The 17,464-nt window shown below is 39.9% G+C and overlaps 1 protein-coding gene across 17 annotated transcripts in view; it reads right to left on the reverse strand.

Moving 5' to 3' along the window:
• The window catches only part of USP12 (ubiquitin specific peptidase 12), a 173,806-nt gene extending 156,561 nt beyond the window's left edge, over positions 1 to 17,245 (reverse strand). For 7 of the 17 annotated variants that reach the window (XM_077974304.1, XM_077974301.1, XM_077974303.1 and 4 more), the window contains exons 1-2: positions 16,900 to 17,245; positions 6,426 to 6,582 (exon numbers count right to left, since the gene is read on the reverse strand). The gene's annotated coding sequence lies outside the window, so the exon portion shown is untranslated. Of the gene's footprint in view, positions 1 to 6,425; positions 6,587 to 16,899 lie in introns of all 17 variants that reach the window. The other 10 variants (XM_077974307.1, XM_077974296.1, XM_077974299.1 and 7 more) reach the window with 8 other exon arrangements.
• Positions 17,246 to 17,464: the final 219 nt, after the last annotated feature.

The raw sequence follows: 17,464 nt of genomic DNA on the forward strand, positions 1-17,464 counted from the left end.
CAACCTCTGCCTCCCAGGTTAAGTAATTCTCCTGCCTCAGCCTTCCGAGCAGCTGGGATTACAGGTGCATGCCACCATGCCTGGCTAACTTTTTTTTTTTTTGTATTTTTAGTTGAGATGGGGTTTCACCAAGTTGGCCAGGCTGGACTTGAATTCCTGACCTCACGATTTGCCTGCTTTGACCTCCCAAAGTGCTGAGATTACAGGCTTGAGCAACTGTGCCTGACCAAGTATCTAAGTATTAAACGCTGATATACAGAAATACATTTGATTTTAGTATATTGATTCTGTATCCTGTGACTTGGATGAATTTATTAGTTCTTGTAGTTTTATAGTGAACTGTGCATAATTTTCCTTCTTTCTTTTTTTGCTGAAATGGAGTCTCGCTCTGTTGCTCAGGCTGGAGTGCAGTAGCGTGATCTCAGTTCACTGCAAGCTCTTCCTCCTGGGTTCACGCCATTCTCCTGCCTCAGCCTCCCGAGTAGCTGGGACTACAGGCATCCACCACCACGCCCTGCTAATTTTTTTTTTTTTTTTTTTTGTATTTTTAGTAGAGACTGGGTTTCATTGTGTTAGCCAGGATGGTCTCGATCTCCTGACCTCGTGATCCGCCCGCCTCGGCTTCCCAAAGTGCTGGGATTATAGGCATGAGCCACTACACCCAGCCAAACTGTGCATAATTTTCTACATACAAAGTCATGTCATCTGGAAATGACGAGTTTTGTAACTGCCTCCACCCAATGGGTTATTCCTGGCCGCTGCACTATAAAGACCACAGCAGTGCAGTAAAGAAAGAGTTTGACACAAGGCCAAGTCATACCTTGTGGGAGAAAGAGTTATTACTCAATTCAATCTCCCCCAGAATTTGGAGATGGAGTCTTTAAGGATAATTTGGTGGGTGGGGGTTAGAAAGTAGGAAGTGTTGATTGGGTCGAAGACGAAATCCAGGGAGTCAGAGCTGTCTTCTTGTGCTGTGGGGACCACAAGACCAGGCAAGCTAGTTTACCGATCTGGGTGATGCACTGGAATGCAGGGTCTGCAAAATCTCAAGTACTGATCTCAGGTTTTACAACAGTGACTGCTAAATCATAACTTCTAACTTGTGGCTAATTTGTTAGTCCTGCAAAGGCAGTCTAATCTCCAGATAAGAAGGGGGTTTGCTCTGGGAAAGGGCTGTTATTGTTTGTTTCAAAGTTAAACTATAAACTAAGTTCCTCCTAAAGTTAGTTTGGCCTACATCCAGGAATAAGCAAGGACACTCTTGCAGGTTAGAAGCAAGATGGAGTCGGTTAGGTCAGATCTCTTTCACTGTAATAATTTTCTCAGTTATAATTGTTGCAAAGGTGGTTTCCGTTTTACTTCCTACTTTTCTAGATGCCTTTTTCTTGCCTAAACCACCTGGATAGAACCTCCAGGATAATGTCGAACAGATGTGGTAAACGTAAATCTCTTATTTCCGATTTTAAGAGACAATCATTTAGTCTTTCACTATTAAGTATGATGTTAGGTATAAAATTTTTGTAGATGCTCTTTATCATGTTGAAGAAATTCTTTTCTATTCCTAGTTTGTTGAGGTTTTAAAAAAATCAATAGGTACTAAATTTTTTTCAAAAGCTTTTTTGCATCTATTCTAATGAGCATGTTTTCTGTCTTTCATTAACAAAGTGTATTACAGTAATTGATTTTCAGATATTAAACCAGGCTTGCATTCTCAGGATAAGTCTTATCTAGTCAAACTGTATAATCCTTTTTATACGTTGCTGGATTTGGTTTGCTAGTATTTTCTTAAGAGTTTCTTGGCATCTTAATGTATGGGGAATATTGGTCTGTAGTTTTTTTATAATGTCTTTGTCTAGTTTCGGCATCAGGTAATACTGCCTCAGAGAATCAAGTGGGAAGCTTTCTTTCCTCCTCTATATTCTGGAAGAGTTTGTGAAAGATTTGTAAGCAATTTTTGTTAAATGTTAGGTAGAATACTCCAGTGAAATTTTCTGGGCATAGGCTTTTCTTTTAGGGAAGATTTTACATTGTTGATTTAATCCCTTGTTTTAGATTTACTTAGATTTCTATTTCTTCTTTTTGAGACAGGGTCACTCTGTTGCTCAGACTGGAGTGCAGTGGTGTGATCACTGTAGCCTCGACCTCCTGGGCTCAAGCAATCCTCCCACCTCAGCCTTCCAAGTAGCTGGGACAACTAGCTAGCCATCACACCTGGCTAATTTTTGTACTTTTTTCTGTAGAGACAGGTTTTCACCGTGTTGCCCAGGCTGGTCTTGAACTCCTGAGCTCAAGTGATCCACTTGCCTCAGCCTCCCCAAATGCTGAGATTACAAATGTAAACCACTGTGTCCAGCCTCTATTTCTTCTTGTGTCCGTTTCATTCCATGTCTTTCTTGGAATTTGCTCATTTCACATAAGTTAACTAATTTGTTGGCATGCAGTTATTCATAGTATTCCTTTATAATATTTGTAACTTCTGTAAGATTGATAGTGACGTTCATGCTTTCATTCCTGATTTTAATAATTTGAGTCTTCACTGTTTTTTCTTGCTGTCATTAAGGTTTGTCAATTTCTTGATCTTTTCAAAAAACTAACTTTTGGGTTTATTGATTTCTTCTATTTTACTTCCTTTCTATTCATTATTTCCTTCTTTATGATTGCCTTGGGTTTGTTGTTCTTTTTCTACTTTCCAAAAGTACAAAGCCAAGTTACTGATTTGAGATTTTCTTTTCTAATATAGGAGCTTACAGCTATTCCCCATACATTGCTTCCACTGTATCCCAGACATTTCGATACTTTTTTTCATTTCTTTCTTTTTTGAGACAGAGTCTCACTCTGTTGCCCAGGCTGGAGTGCAGTGGCATGACCATGGCTCCCTGCAATCTTGCCCTTTCAGGCTCAAGTGAACCACCCACCTCAGCCTCCCAAGTAGCTAGGATAATGGGCATGTGCTACCACACTTGACTAATTTTTTTTTTTTTAGACGGGGTCGCACTACGTTGCTAGGTTGGCCTTGAACTCTTGGGCTCGGTGGTCCTCCTGCCTCAGCTTCCCAAAGTGGTGGGATTACAGGTGTGAGCCACCACACCAGGCTCTTGTATTTAATTTTCATTCATCTCAAATAATTTTCTAATTTCTATTATTTCTTCTTTTTTAATCCATTGGTAACACAGTGTGTCATTTAATTCTCACATAATTGTATTTCCCATAATATTTCTTATGTTTGTATTGTGGCCTGAGAAAATACTTTGTATGGTTTTAATTCTTTTGAATTTTTTGAGACTCGTTTTATGGCCAAGTATATGGTCTATCCTGGAGAATATACCATATGCACTTAAGATGTCTAGTCTGCTATTGTTGTTAAAATGTTCTACAGGCGTTACTTGGGCCAGTTATTTGATAATATTGTTCAAGTGTTCTACATTCACGCTAATTTTTTGTCTGGGTTTTATCTATTATAGAGAGTGGAGTGGCCCGCACAGTGGCTCACGCCTATAATCCTAGCACTTTGGGAGGCCGAGGCAAACAGATCACCTGAGGTCAGGAGTTCGAGATCAGCCTAGCCAACATGGTGAAACCCCTTCTCTATTCAAAATACAAAAATTATCTGAGCATGGTGGCACCCATCTGTAATCCCAGCTACTCTGGAGGCTGAGGCAGTAGACTCGCTTGAACCTGGGAGGCAGAAGTTGCAGCAAGCTGAGATCGTGCCACTGAGCTCCAGCCTGGGTGACAGAGTCAGATCTGACTCAAAAAAAAAAAAAGAGAGCGGAGTATTGAAGTTTTCATTTATTATTGTTGAATTTTCTGTTTCTCCCTTCAACTACCTTCTCTTCATTCTTAACAGCTACTCCAGAGTGATCTTTTACAAAAATAAGGATTGCATCACTCCTCTTCAAAACCCTCTACTGCCTTCGTATCTCATTCAGAATAAAAACCAAAGTACCTGCAATACCGAAACGTCTCACAAAATGTGCTTACCTCTCCCTGCATTCCACACTACCCTCCCTCTCCTGTTACCCAACCATTAACCTCCCTGCCCCCTTGCTTAAATGTATTGAATGCTTTGTCCACAGGATCTTCGTGTTTCTTCTCTGTTTGTAATGCTCTTCTCTCGGATGCCTGCATGGCTCCCTTCCTCACTTTCTTCAGATCTTTGTTCAAATGTCCTTCTCAGTGAGGTCTTCTCTGCTCACTCTATGTTCAATTGTAATGTCTGCTCATTTCCCCTTTCTTCATTTTTTTCTCCATAACACTTTCCTCCATCTGTCATAATGTATATATTGTAATCATGTAAATAATTTATTATTAATTGTCTTTTCTCACTAGAATGTAAACTTCAAGTGCATAGGGATGCCTGTTTTATTCTCATGTATCTTCAGCACACTGCCTGTCACATAGGTGACCAATAAATGTATGCTTCATGAACAAATGAATGCCCTGAGCACTGTTTGAGGAAACCAGTCAGCTGACAAGTAGACTAAGTCAGATTCATTGGTTAATCTCAAATGAACCCTAAACACTAATTCCTTCTGTAAGACTCTGCAACTGTGAACAATCATTTTCTTAAAATTCTGTCATTGCTATTAAAATTAACTGTAGTAATGCTGATTTGGTTGAGCCAGCTCATTGCTCCCTTCCATTTTCATCTTTTCCCTCTCTCTTTCCAAATACTTATTGAGCATTTGCTATGTGCTAACCACTGGATACAAAGTGGTAAACCTCTAGTGACAAAGCCCATGCACCTATGAACTATGCAGTATAACTATCTGAAATTCACCATGCCAAAGTTAATCAGACCACTGCCCCTAGTCGTTCCTTGTGCAGTTTACTTTCCAGTTTCAATAATCTTCTCCCAGATAGACCAAAATTAAATAGAATTCTAGCAAACAATTTACATTGAACCTTGCCAAATTCATGCACATAAGTCAGCTTTCAAACACAGTCAGCCCTCCATATCCATGGGTTCCACACCTGTGGGTTCAAACAAATGCTTATGGAAAACATTTGGAAAAAAAACTTAGGCCTGGCATGGTGGCTCAGGCCTGGTGCGGTGGCTCACACCTGTAATCCCAGCACTTTGGGAGGCCAAGGGGGTGCACCTGAGGTCAGGAGTTTGAGACCAGCCTGGGCAACATGGTGAAACTCCATCTCTATTAAAAATACAAAAATTAGCCAGGCACGGTGGTACATGCCTGTAATCCCAGCTATTTGGGAGGCTGAGGCAGGAGATATCACTTGAGCCTGGGAGGCAGATGTTGCAGTGAGCTGAGACTGCGTTGCACCATTGCACTCTAGCCTGGGCGCAATATAATTAAAAAAAATAGAAATAATATGGTATAATTATTTATATAACATTACATTGTATTAGGTATCACATCAATAAATAATGTAGAGATGATTTAAACTGTTAGGAGGATGTGTGTAGGTTATATGCAAATACTATGCCATTTTGTATCAGGGACATGAGCATTCATGAATTTTGGTATCTGAGTGGTTCTGGAAGCAATTCCCCCAGATATAGAGAGAGGACTGTACTACAGAAGCGAAAATTTAAGCATCACAGGTATTTTAAAAATAGTTTGAAGAAAATAATTGGTAGCAAAATTGCATTTATAGATTTTGAAGTCTAAGTACAAATTAATAGCATTAAACTAGTGTCTGATAAATGTTCTTCACATTACATTTTACGCTTCCGTTACAAATCCCAGTACTAAAACTTTTAAAGGCATTTCATATCAACTATTGTGCAGAAATATTTTTATGGCATTGTGGTTCATTATAGTGGTTAAAGTTATTGTCAGTTTTCAAAAAATAAGATCTATTTCAAATATTCCTGACATATATGAAACTTTAGCCAGAGTAATTTTTCTAATTCCTAAAAGGGTTTTTGTCTTTTGTCAGCAAGTACTGTAGTCAAAATATTTCAACCACAGATTCTTCTTATTCCATCAGAGTACAGCCAAGTATCTGAATGATACCTCAGAGGTCCAGGAAGGACACGATAGCAGTCAGCAGAAATATTTTAATCTACTCATCAGACATAAGTCTAATTGCTCCCCTATTTCATTTGGCAACCAGAAAGACTGTTTTGAGAAAAAACTTTGTGGGTTTCTTTTTAAACAAGCATAACCAAGTGCTAGTTCCCTACCTGACTTTCCCGTAAAATTTTACGGGTTGATCTGTAAGCAGTTTCACTAGAAATCTAAGGACATGACAGAATATCAGTGAAGCAAAATCATCATAATCACAGGACAAATTAAAGTAAAAATCCAAGACTCAGTTCGAGGCAATTCAGCAAAGTTGTACTATGACCTGCCCAGAAACAAAGCAAAATGAAAATAATCCCATGAGTCCGTGTTCCTGGAAAACTTAGCAGAAGCAAGATCACCATGAGAATGTGCATATTTTGGTCTGGGACTCACCCAAATAGTATAATAATCAAAGTTTGCTTAAAAAGGAGATTACTTCAGGAACTTCCGGTGACAACCCTGGTTTTCTTCTGGGAGAGTCAAAGCAGAACCAGCAGCAGAAACAGTGGAATGGAGCAGTGCACATAAGCCTTTTGGTCTTGGGAAATCTCTACCTGTCAAAAAATTACTGAGGATCAGTAACAGCTTTTGCTTGTGTGATTTTTATCTATCAATATTTACCATATATCAGAAGTTAAAATGAAAAATTTTTATACTCATTAATTTATATAAAATAATTTTTAAAACTCTACATGTTAACATAAATAACATTTTATAATAATATTTTCCAGAAAAAATATGTGAGAAGTGTGGCCTTGTTTTTAATGTTTAGTGTTTTCAATGTCTTTACTTAATGTCTAGCTTAATCAAAGATAACAAGATATTCATATCTGCTTTTGCACCGAATCTATCGCCATATGCTGTTTGGCTGAAGCACAGGAATATGAAGAAAATGCAGCCTCACACAGATGTTATAAAAAGGAGAAGAATTTGAATAACCTTTCCAGATAACTGCATCTGTCCTTATTTGATCCTATTCCAGTGCTCAAGTGCCAGATTTTTTTTTTTTTTTTTTTTTTTTAAGATGGTGTTTTGCTCTTGTTGCCCAGGCTGAAGTGCAGCGACATCATCTCAGCTCACTGCAACCACCACCTCCCAGGTTCAAGCAATTCTCCTGCCTCAGCCTCCCGAGTAGCTGGGATTACAGGCATGTGCCACCACACCTGGCTAATTTTGTATTTTTAGTAGAGACGGGGTTTCTCCATGTTGGTCAGGCTGGTCTCGAACTCCTGACCTCAGGTGATCCGCCCGCCTCGGCCTCCCAAAGTGCTGGGATTACAGGCATGAACCACCATGCCCGGCCTTAGATTAGTTGTAATGTGAAATCTGAAACCCTAGCAATGAAGTTTTCCTACTCTGTTACATTAAAACCTATTGATCTATCTTACACGTCAAATGGATGTTTTCTCATTTATTATTTTGTAACATTATGTATTGGTCATTTGGAAAATACGGTTCACTCAGTTATGCAGATCTTCCAAATACACATTTTTTATACAATGTAAAAGAAAACATATTTGTTAATATCGTCACTGATCTCATCAGAAAAGTATCTAAGTTTTGGGGAGCCCTAAAGCTCACAGTTGTGAATACAAGTTTTCCAAAATACCAATTTTCACTTAAAAGCTCAAATTATCATTGGCAACATACATTATGAGTTATTTGCATTGAAGTGGCAATCTGGTTAAGTTCATTTTTCAAAAATATCTGCCAAATATCCAAGTCTGAAGCACCACAGTTTGTCAATCTATCATGTAAAAAGTGTTCAATGGAATAAAGTGGTGGTGAAGTTCAGCTGTCAAGTCAAACAACAGCCAAATATTTTTCCTCCAGCCAACCATCATACTGATTAGAAAGCACAATGTTACAGTGCTGTATGCATACTTCTTGCTTTGTCACATAAAATACATTAACAAGATATGGATGCTGGGCTCTATGACTCTTGCCTGTACTTCCAGCTACTAGAGACGCTGAGACGGGAGGGTCACATGAGCCTAAGAGTTTGAGGTCAGCCTGGTCAGCATAGCGAGACCCTGGCTCTAAAAAGGAAAAAAAAAAAAAAATGACTCAAGGGTAAAAAATTAAAAGTAAATCATGCCTTAGCATTATTAGGAAAACAGTTTTGACTCACAGATCCCTTGCAAGTCTGAGACACTCAGGACTGCACAGACCAGATTTCTGAGTATGACTGGGCTAGGAGGAGAGAAATGGCCAGAGACAGCAGGATACACTTTGTACCTACCAGCTGCCAGGTACTGGACAAAATAGAAAAGATGTTCTACATTCATTGTCTCACATGGTAGTATAAATCCAAACCCCTTTTAAACAAGTATTTGTGCCTCCATTTTAAAGGCAAAGAAATACGCTTACAGAAAGCTGCAGAACAGAGCTGGAAGCGAGTCTGTTGGCTCCAAAACTCTTGCTTTTTTCCCCACCATGGAAAAGGTATCTTCTTTCTTACTAGCTTTGGTATAGGGAACCCTCTCTTCCAGAGTACCCCCCTACAAGCCATGTCCCCCCTCCAATTTCCTGGACTGTTCCCATTCCTGTGCAGGCCCTTGCCTCTTCGAGTAAAATTACTTCTACTACTAGTTATCTAAATCAGAGGTAACAAAAAACACAGAATATACAGGTGCTTTTCCTCCCAGGGAGCACATCAGGTATTCATAATCTTTAATTTTCAATGAGCCTGAAATTAACCTTAGAACCTTCTCAACTGAGGTCCAGGTAGCCATAATCAATCAGTCAATCAGGGCTAACAACAGAACTGAAATTTGTTTGTTTGCTTTCACCCCAAATCAATAAGAAGCAAATGTGCGGGATCAGAGGGTGAACCTCTTCCTTCCTTCTTTACAAATACAAAAAGTAACTTTGCCAAGAAAATATGTGCATAGCTCCAGGTGGTGTTACCTAGAAAAACTAACATAATTATTAGGAGTGAACACTGTTGACTTCAATTGACCAGTTGGTCTCTCTGAATTCATTACAAGTCCTAAAAGTCTACCAAGTACTTCCCATCTACTTCAAAAGTCTAATATTGACAGTGAAGCTATTTCCACATTCCAAATTGTGCTTTATTCTTGAAATATAACTGAGCCGCTATAAACCAGTCTGCAATGACTTCCCCAACTGCTTCATCACTTCAACACATTCCCCATCTGAATACTTCTAGTATTTGATTCGGTTCTGCCTCACGTTGTACTGGCCTTAGAGTCTACAGCAGCTGAAGGTATTTTTGAAGTCTGGAACAAAAATCAGGATTGAGACAGAAAAATCTGGCTACAGACAATGAGGACGTGTGCTAGGGGGTTAGGATTCAATTTTAATGTCCAATTACATGGTTACAAACCTGTTTATGCCTTGCGCTTTTCAGATAAAGAATCAGATTTTGGAAGGAAGGACACAATCTTTGCCTTGCTCAATTAAAAAAACAGATTTTTCGACTTTAGGATAAGTGGTAAAAAATAAAAATAAAATAAAAAATAGATTTTTGTCTTGTTCACTCTGCTATTTGATGGGGCCGGGAGCAGTGGCACATGCCTGTAATCCCAGCACTTTGGGAGGCTGAGGCAGGTGGATCACCTGAGGTCAGGGGTTCGAGACCAGCCTGGCCAATGTGGCAAAACTCTGTCTCTACTAAAAATACAAAAACTAACTGGGCATGGTGGTGGATGCTACCAGCTACTCAGGAGGCCAAGGCAGAAGAATCACTTGAACCCAGGAGGCACAGGTTGCAGTGAGCCGAGATGGCGCCACTGCACTCTAGCCTGGGTGACAGAGCGAGACTCTGTTTCAAAAAAAAAAAAGTTTGATGGAAGAAAGATTATTTTACACAATTATCCTTCATGATATATTTTTCAATTATTCATAGTATTTCTAACCCTCATTACTTTAGCTGTCATTGCAGTGACATTTTTCTGGAGACAAGAATTCTCATTATATACTTTCTACATTAGAAACTCCTAATCAGTTCTTACTTGAAATTGTTCTCCTGTCAATCTACCAGAACAAAGGACAAATCATAAGTAATTGGTGAGATACTCAAAAGAGGTGACCAACTGGGCCTCTCACATAAAGGACAGAACGTTTTTTTCTCCTAGCTTGGAAAATTTGTCCTCCTGGAATTAATCAGCCAATGTCTTCTGAAAACCAAAATAAAACAAAACATTTACTTTGTTAAAATCCCTTCACAAGACACAAAAATAGAAATACATAGATGTAAATTCAGCTTAATGACCGGAAGTTGTGTTTTGTCTAGTATTTTACTCAAGCTTACTACAAAATTATAAATTTCCTTTATCTTAATAAGCCACATCCCTGTTCATTTGTTGCTCTTTTCTAAGACCATTGGACAACTTTCGCTACTCCAAGATCCTAAAGTTGTTATCCATCTCTATGCCTTTACGTAAGCTGTTCCCTCTGCTTTAAATGTCCTTACTATTCGTTCTCTGATTAAAGTGCTACTCTTATCAAGCCAAACCTCTGTGAAGCTCCCGTTTTTGTTCAGGGGTTCTTCTCTCTTCCCATCCCCTTCCTCCAATCTAGATGCAGTAACTTCTTCCACGGAACTCCCATGCCACTCATTTTCAGTGTCCTCTACTGAACCACTTACAATATTGTAATGAACTCGCTTTTTTCTTCTACCAGACTCTTTGTGGGTTCCTTGAGGGCAAGGATCATGTTTTATTCATTTTTATAGTCTCATCACTTAGTACAGTATCTGATTTAATCTAGATGCTCATAAATGTTGAATGAATTTTGCTATTTCCTATTTTCTACATGTAATTTGCTTCATATTTCTTTTAAAGTTTCAATTATTTTCTTATTCTCTTCACACTAAAGGTCTCAAACTAGACACACATTGACCATTAGTGACTCTGGAACTCACTTTGTTTTTCAGATCTGTACGCTGGAGCTAATGACACAAACCTATTTTAAAAGCCTATAGTAAAAACAAACGCCTTATCCTCTTGAGAGAAAAGTGCTCATAAAATTGGGGTTTACTTCGGAAAACCATTTTGCAATATTTTATGAAGTTAGACATACACCTACTGGTATGGTTTGGTTCTGTGTCCCCCACCCAAATCTCATCTTGAATTGTACTCCGTAATTCCCACATGTTGAGGGAGGGACCTGGTGGGAGATAATTGGAATCATGGGAGCAGTTTACTCCATACTGTTCTCGTGGTCGTGAATAAGCCACATGAGAGCTGATGGTTTTATCAGGGGTTTCCGCTTTTGCATCTTTCTCATTCTCTCTCTTGCCTGCTGAGATGTAAGCCGTGCCTTTACCTCCCACCACGAATGTGGGGCCTCCCCAGCCACGTGGAACTATGAGTCAAATTCAACCTCTTTCTTTTGTAAATTACTGGGTCTCAGGTATGTCTTTATCAGCAGCATGAAAACGGACTAATACACCTACCTTATGATCAAGGAATGGAACTCCTAAGCTGGGCTCAGTAGAGCACATCCATTGTCCCAGCTACTCTGGAGGCTGAGATAGGGGATTGTCTGCGCTCAGGAGTTTCAGGCTGTGATCTCAAACTACGATCACACCACTGAACTCTAGCATGGGTAACACAGCGAGACCCACAAAAATTATATACAACTCAAACCGCTATCAAGAGGAGAACAGAAAAATAAATTGTGATATATTCATACAGTGGAATATTTTTGCAATAAAAAGAATTGAACCACTAGTATGCGCAGTATGATTGATTCTCAACAACATTCAGCTAAGGAAAAAGAGCCACAGGAAAAAAGAGTACATACTGTATGGTACCATTCATATGAAATCCAAGATTAGGCAAAACTAACTTATGGTTATAGAAATCAGAATATTGGCCAGGCATTCTGGTTCATGCCTGTAACCCCAGCACTTTGGGAGGTCAAGGTGGGAGGATCATTAGAGGCCAGGAGTTCAAGACCTGCCTATATAACATAACAAAGATTCCATCTCAATCAATCAATGAATCAATCAAAAATCAAATATTGTTTTTAGTCAGGGAGGGGGCTTACTGGAAGGGATGTCTACCCTATGTGTATCGGAGGAGGGAGAGTGCAATTCTGGTTCCTTTGGTTTTGATGGGGGTAGGGAGTGGCTTCCTAAGAATACGCGCATGGGACAGGAGCTAAAGCCCCCAAGTAAATATAGGTCTAGCAGGAAGAAGGAATGAGTTTGAGTAGCTAAAAAACAATGTCCCAATGTCCACTCCATAACCCAACTCCTCATTCAGTATTGGAATGCCTTCAACATCCAATTCAGCTAAAACAATATATGAGTTAAACTAATTATTAGGTATCCTGCATCTAAATAACTCATCCCTAGGGGCTCCAGATTAAAATGATGGATTAAATACTCTCATCTAATTGTGTTACCTCCTAGAATCCCATCGTGTGTGCACGCGCGCGTGTGTGTGTGTGTGTGTGTGTCTAAAGACCTAAACCATATGCATGCGGAGGATAAAAAAATACAGCAACGTTTTGAAAGCTGAAAAACAGATGCACAAATGCCAGTTGACGTAGGTGACTTGAGAAAGCTCAATTCCAAAACAGCAATGGAAAAACCTGAAAAGCAACCTTTTGTACACTGTAGAATCTTCTAAATGCATAGGAGTAGGTACCACCAGTTACCTCCTAGGAGTTTCGTAAGAATTAAGTAAGATAATATTTTTAAGTGCTTACTGGCACATAGAATGAGCCCTCAGGAAATATTAGCTATCACTAATATCATCATCATGCCTCTGGTTAAAATGAGTCAGATTCTCAACTGTCTATAGAAAAAGAGTAAGCATTCTTTTTTCTTTCTTTTTTTTGTAATGGGCACGGAGGATATTTACTTAAGATGGTGGTTTTCAAACTTTTAAAAAAGTAGCAGACTGCTTGTTTTGTAAACGAAATCTTACATGAACCTTACTACAGGAAGCAGATAAATGTGCACTCCTCAGGGAGCAGCAAGGGGGAGGGGCCTGGGCTCTACCCTCTCACTCTCTGCCTTGTCCTTTAAAGGAGACTGACATCCCTGAGGAACACAACTGGTTTAGAGGGAAAGGGAAAAGAGGTTAACATTTAGACAAATAAACGAACGAATAAAATAAATGAATAGGGAAAAACGGAAAGCCTTTCCTTAATGTGGAGGTAGAAACGGAGCTGGAAAATGACCGCTTTGTAACCATCACAGTAAAGATTGCGAGAAGCATTGATGAATACTCAATCCAGGAGGGAAAGTTTGTTTAGAAGCAGGATATTTGCATGATCTTCATGCAAACAGATGGCACATAAGGGAGAAAACACTGCTTATACCAGGGCAAATATTACTGACCTGCAGACTCGAAAAACGTGAATGTCACGTAAGGCAAGAAAAGGCCAAAGTGCTTCAGATTAAAAGCTAAGAGAGACACAGTGACTATTAATAAACACAACATATGATTTCTGACCGGATCATGTAAAGAAAAAAATGCCATAAAGGACATTATTGGGACAACTGACATTGGAAATATGGATTGTAAATGTGATACTGGCCAGGAGCCTGTAATCCCAACACTTTAGGAGGCTGAGGCAGGCAGATAACTTGACTCAGGAGTTCAAGACCAGCCTGGACCACATGGTGAAACCCCGTCGCTACAAAATATTTAAAAATTAGCTGGATGTGGTAGCACCTGTGGTCCTAGTTACTTGGGAGGCTGAGGTGGGAAGATGGCTTGAGCGTAGGAGGTGGAGACTGTAGTGAGCTAGGATCATGCCACTGCACCACAGTCTGGGCCATAAAGCAAGACCCTGTCCAAAAAAACACAAAAAAATTGATACAAGCATTGTATCAGTGTTTAGTTTCCTGAATTTGATAAATGTACTGTGGTTATATAAGATAATGTCCTTATTCTTAGGAGACACAAATGAGTACATTACATGGCCTGAAGAGGAAAAGATATATGTGACCTACTCTCAAACAGTTCAGAAAAAAACATATACAGCATGTTTACACAGATGGAGAAAACAGTGAAAGAAAGGTAGGAGAAAGGAAGGTTTGATAATCAAAGAAATGATGTGAAATAATCTTTAAATAGAGTAATGTGAAACAAAATAGAAAACGTTAAGAAGCCAGGTTTGCTTATTTCTGCTTCGAACCCCTGACTGGGATGAAAGGCAGCTCCTCAGGAAGAATCTTTTTTTTTTTTTTTTTTTTTGAGACAGAGTCTCGCTCTGTTGCCCAGGCTGGAGTGCAGTGGCGCGAACTCAGCTCACCGCAAGCTCCGCCTCCTGGGTTTACGCCATTCTCCTGCCTCAGCCTCCCGAGTAGCTGGGACTACAGGCGTCCGCCACCTCGCCCGGCTCGTTTTAAATTTTTAGTAGAGACGGGGTTTCACCGTGTTAGCCAGGGTGGTCTCGATCTTCTGACCTTGTGATCCACCGGTCTCAGCCTCCCAAAGTGCTGGGATTACAGGCTTGAGCCACCGCGCCCGGCAGGAAGAATCTTAAAACAGGATAGAGCACACGGGCCCCCACGTCACTTGCCTGAGTTACAATGTTCCTGAAACAGTAAATCAACTCGACCTTGCCTTTTCCTACATGAAGATGTCTGACAGGGTTTGTGATTATGCTTCTACAATCTATAACCAATTTACTTTAGTAATCTATAAAGTGATGTACTCTTACACCCAAACTTTAATGAGATTTCACACATACAGAACCCCCACAACCTACATAGAAGCAATAGGCTGAAACACCACTTTGGAGCCCTGTGAAAGAACCGCCCTCAGGGTATAAACCTTGGTCTACAGTCCTCAGCAAGACTTCTGAATAAAACTAACTGTAATCACGTAAAAGTTTAACTTTTTTTTTTTTTTTTTTGACAGCAGGTAAGCAAATTAACTGGGGAACTGCAGTGGGGATGCTAAACAGCAGAGTACCCATTTGTTAAGGGTTGATCATGAATTTATGGGAGGGGCTACAAACACAAATGCCAACAGGGGCCAGGCAGTAAACGACTGAAGCAGACTGAGTGACGAAGGAACTCAAAAATGCATGTCCCATCTAAAGGGGCAACCACTGGAGTGCTGCCACCAAGCCTAGCAGCTCTGTGCCGCCAGATCTCCTGATTTTCCAAGGGAAGCCAGAAATCTTTATTTTTTTTTTGATATGTTAATTTTTAAAACACTCCATGGGCTCAAAAAAACATTTCTAAGTGCAAGAAAATATAGTGCTTGGATGACTAGTTTCTGATTTGTCATCACACCAGACGACCTGTTTACAAGATTTTCTTCAACGGTGCTCAGCTGTGGAGGTACTGTCATGGTTGCATTTATCCAAGGTTCTACATGTGCTAAGAAAGTGATGGGGGCCAGGCGCGATGGCTCACGCCTGTAATCCCAGCACTTTGGGAGGTGGAGGCGGGTGGATCACCTGAGGTCAGGAGTTGACGACCAGCCTGGCCAACATGGTGAAATCCCGTCGCTACTAAAAAAAATCAGCCGGGTGTGGTGGCGCATGCCTGCAATCCCAGCTATTCCTCCTGAGGCTGAGGCAGGAGAATCGCTTGAATCCGCCAGGCACAGGTTGTGGTGAGCTGAGATTGCACCACTGCACTCCTGCCTGGGCAACGAGAATGAAATTCCCTCTCAAAGAAAGAAAGAAAGTAATGGGAAAGGAAAAGTGACCTGAGGTAGTGAGTTCTAAGAGAGTGATTGTAATGACGAGCTACAGAAAATTCAGTTGAATAAAGACAATCTAGAAGCCAAGGGCTAATGGTTACAGTGAACGTCAGGAGGAGTCAATGTATTGAACGAATCAATACCAAATCCTATTCCTCCTCAAGTTCTTCAGCAAATGATGTTAAGTGCTGATGATGGTGGTCACGGAATGTACACTTTTTAAAAATAGCGATAATGCAGTTCTTAGAAATTACAACTTTCAGGTGCATCAGGAGAGTGAGTCAAAGAAATGCCAACTTCAAAAGCGATTGGACGATATTATTTATATTCAGTCTGATAAGGGATTTTGTTACTTAGATGACTTTTTAAAAATGCATCCTGAAAATACATATAATCATGATAAAAAACATCGGACAAATTCCATGATTAGGACATCCTACAAAATACATGACCAGTACTCCTCAAAACTCTCAAGGTCACCAAAAGTAAGGAAAGTTTGAGAAACTGCCACAGCCACAAGAGGCATATAAGGAGACATGATAACTAAAAGTAATGTGGTATTCTGGATGGAATCCTGGAACAGAAAAAGGGTATTGGGTAAAACAAAAGGAAATCTGAATAAAATGTAAACCTTAGTTAATAGTGTAAAATATTGGTTCATTAATTGCAACAAATGTACCATATTAGCATGAAATGTTAATAATACGGGAAACTGGATGCTTTGTATATGGGATTATCGCAACTTAAAAAAAAACTAAAACAGCCTTAAAAATAAACTACATTAACAAAATAATACCTATTTTTAAAGGTGTAGTGAATAAAACAATGGCCACCCCTATATTTAACATCTGGTTTAATAATGGCCAATACAGTTAAAGCCTCCCTTTCTTGTCCCCTCCTTACCAGATATGACCGCTTTTCTCAACTTGATTTTCATTCTCTTGTATTCTTGACTACTTTAACTACATATATATACATAACTAAGCAATATATAGCATTATTTTACAAGTTTTAGAATTGAATGCACATGAATTGTCATACTATTTATTTTTCCACATCTTTCTCTTTTTGCCTCATCACATTTCTGAATTCAGTCTTCTTTTATGGGCGTATAATACGACATCCTAATTAACATCCCATAAGGTATTTATTCTCTTATTGATGGACGTTTCTAATTTTTTGCTTCTACTCACAGCGCTGTTACATACATCCTCGTTCACTTACCAAAGTTTCTACAAGACGTATAGGTAGCAGCAGAGTGCTAGGGTATAGTAGTTGAAAATCTTTTTTTACTGGATTTTGCCAAATTGCTTTCCAAAGAAGTTTTAACGTTTGCGCACCTACTAGCAGGTGCGTATGTTTAGACGTGTGGAGGATAAACTATTTAAAGACATAGAAACTAGATAATATACTTGCTTCATTCTCGTTTGACTTTCGTACCCACGCAATTATTTCTGCAAACAAATAAGCAACTACTACTAGCACTTTCCGCAGCTCCACCCGCAGTATTCCCCGGGGAGGCACGGAAACACGGGAGCTTCCGGCGTAGGCGGTGACGCAAAGGACGACGTAAGCACGCTCGGGTCGTCGGCGTCCTGTTGGTCGTCCTTGAAGGCCCCTTTCCGGGCTGTCTGACACGATACAAGTGTCGGCTTGTGTTGGCCGGTGGTCTTTCTTTCGGAAGAAAGGAAAATATCCTCACAGACTTTCTGTGTTCTCAGAGACGATCTTCTTCCCTAGAAAGGAATCGCTTTCGGTTGGCGTTTCCCTCAGGCAGCGCCGTGG

The sequence above is a fragment of the Macaca mulatta genome, chromosome 17 (genome assembly GCF_049350105.2).
Source record: "Macaca mulatta isolate MMU2019108-1 chromosome 17, T2T-MMU8v2.0, whole genome shotgun sequence".
Classification (NCBI taxonomy): Eukaryota; Metazoa; Chordata; class Mammalia; order Primates; family Cercopithecidae; genus Macaca; species Macaca mulatta.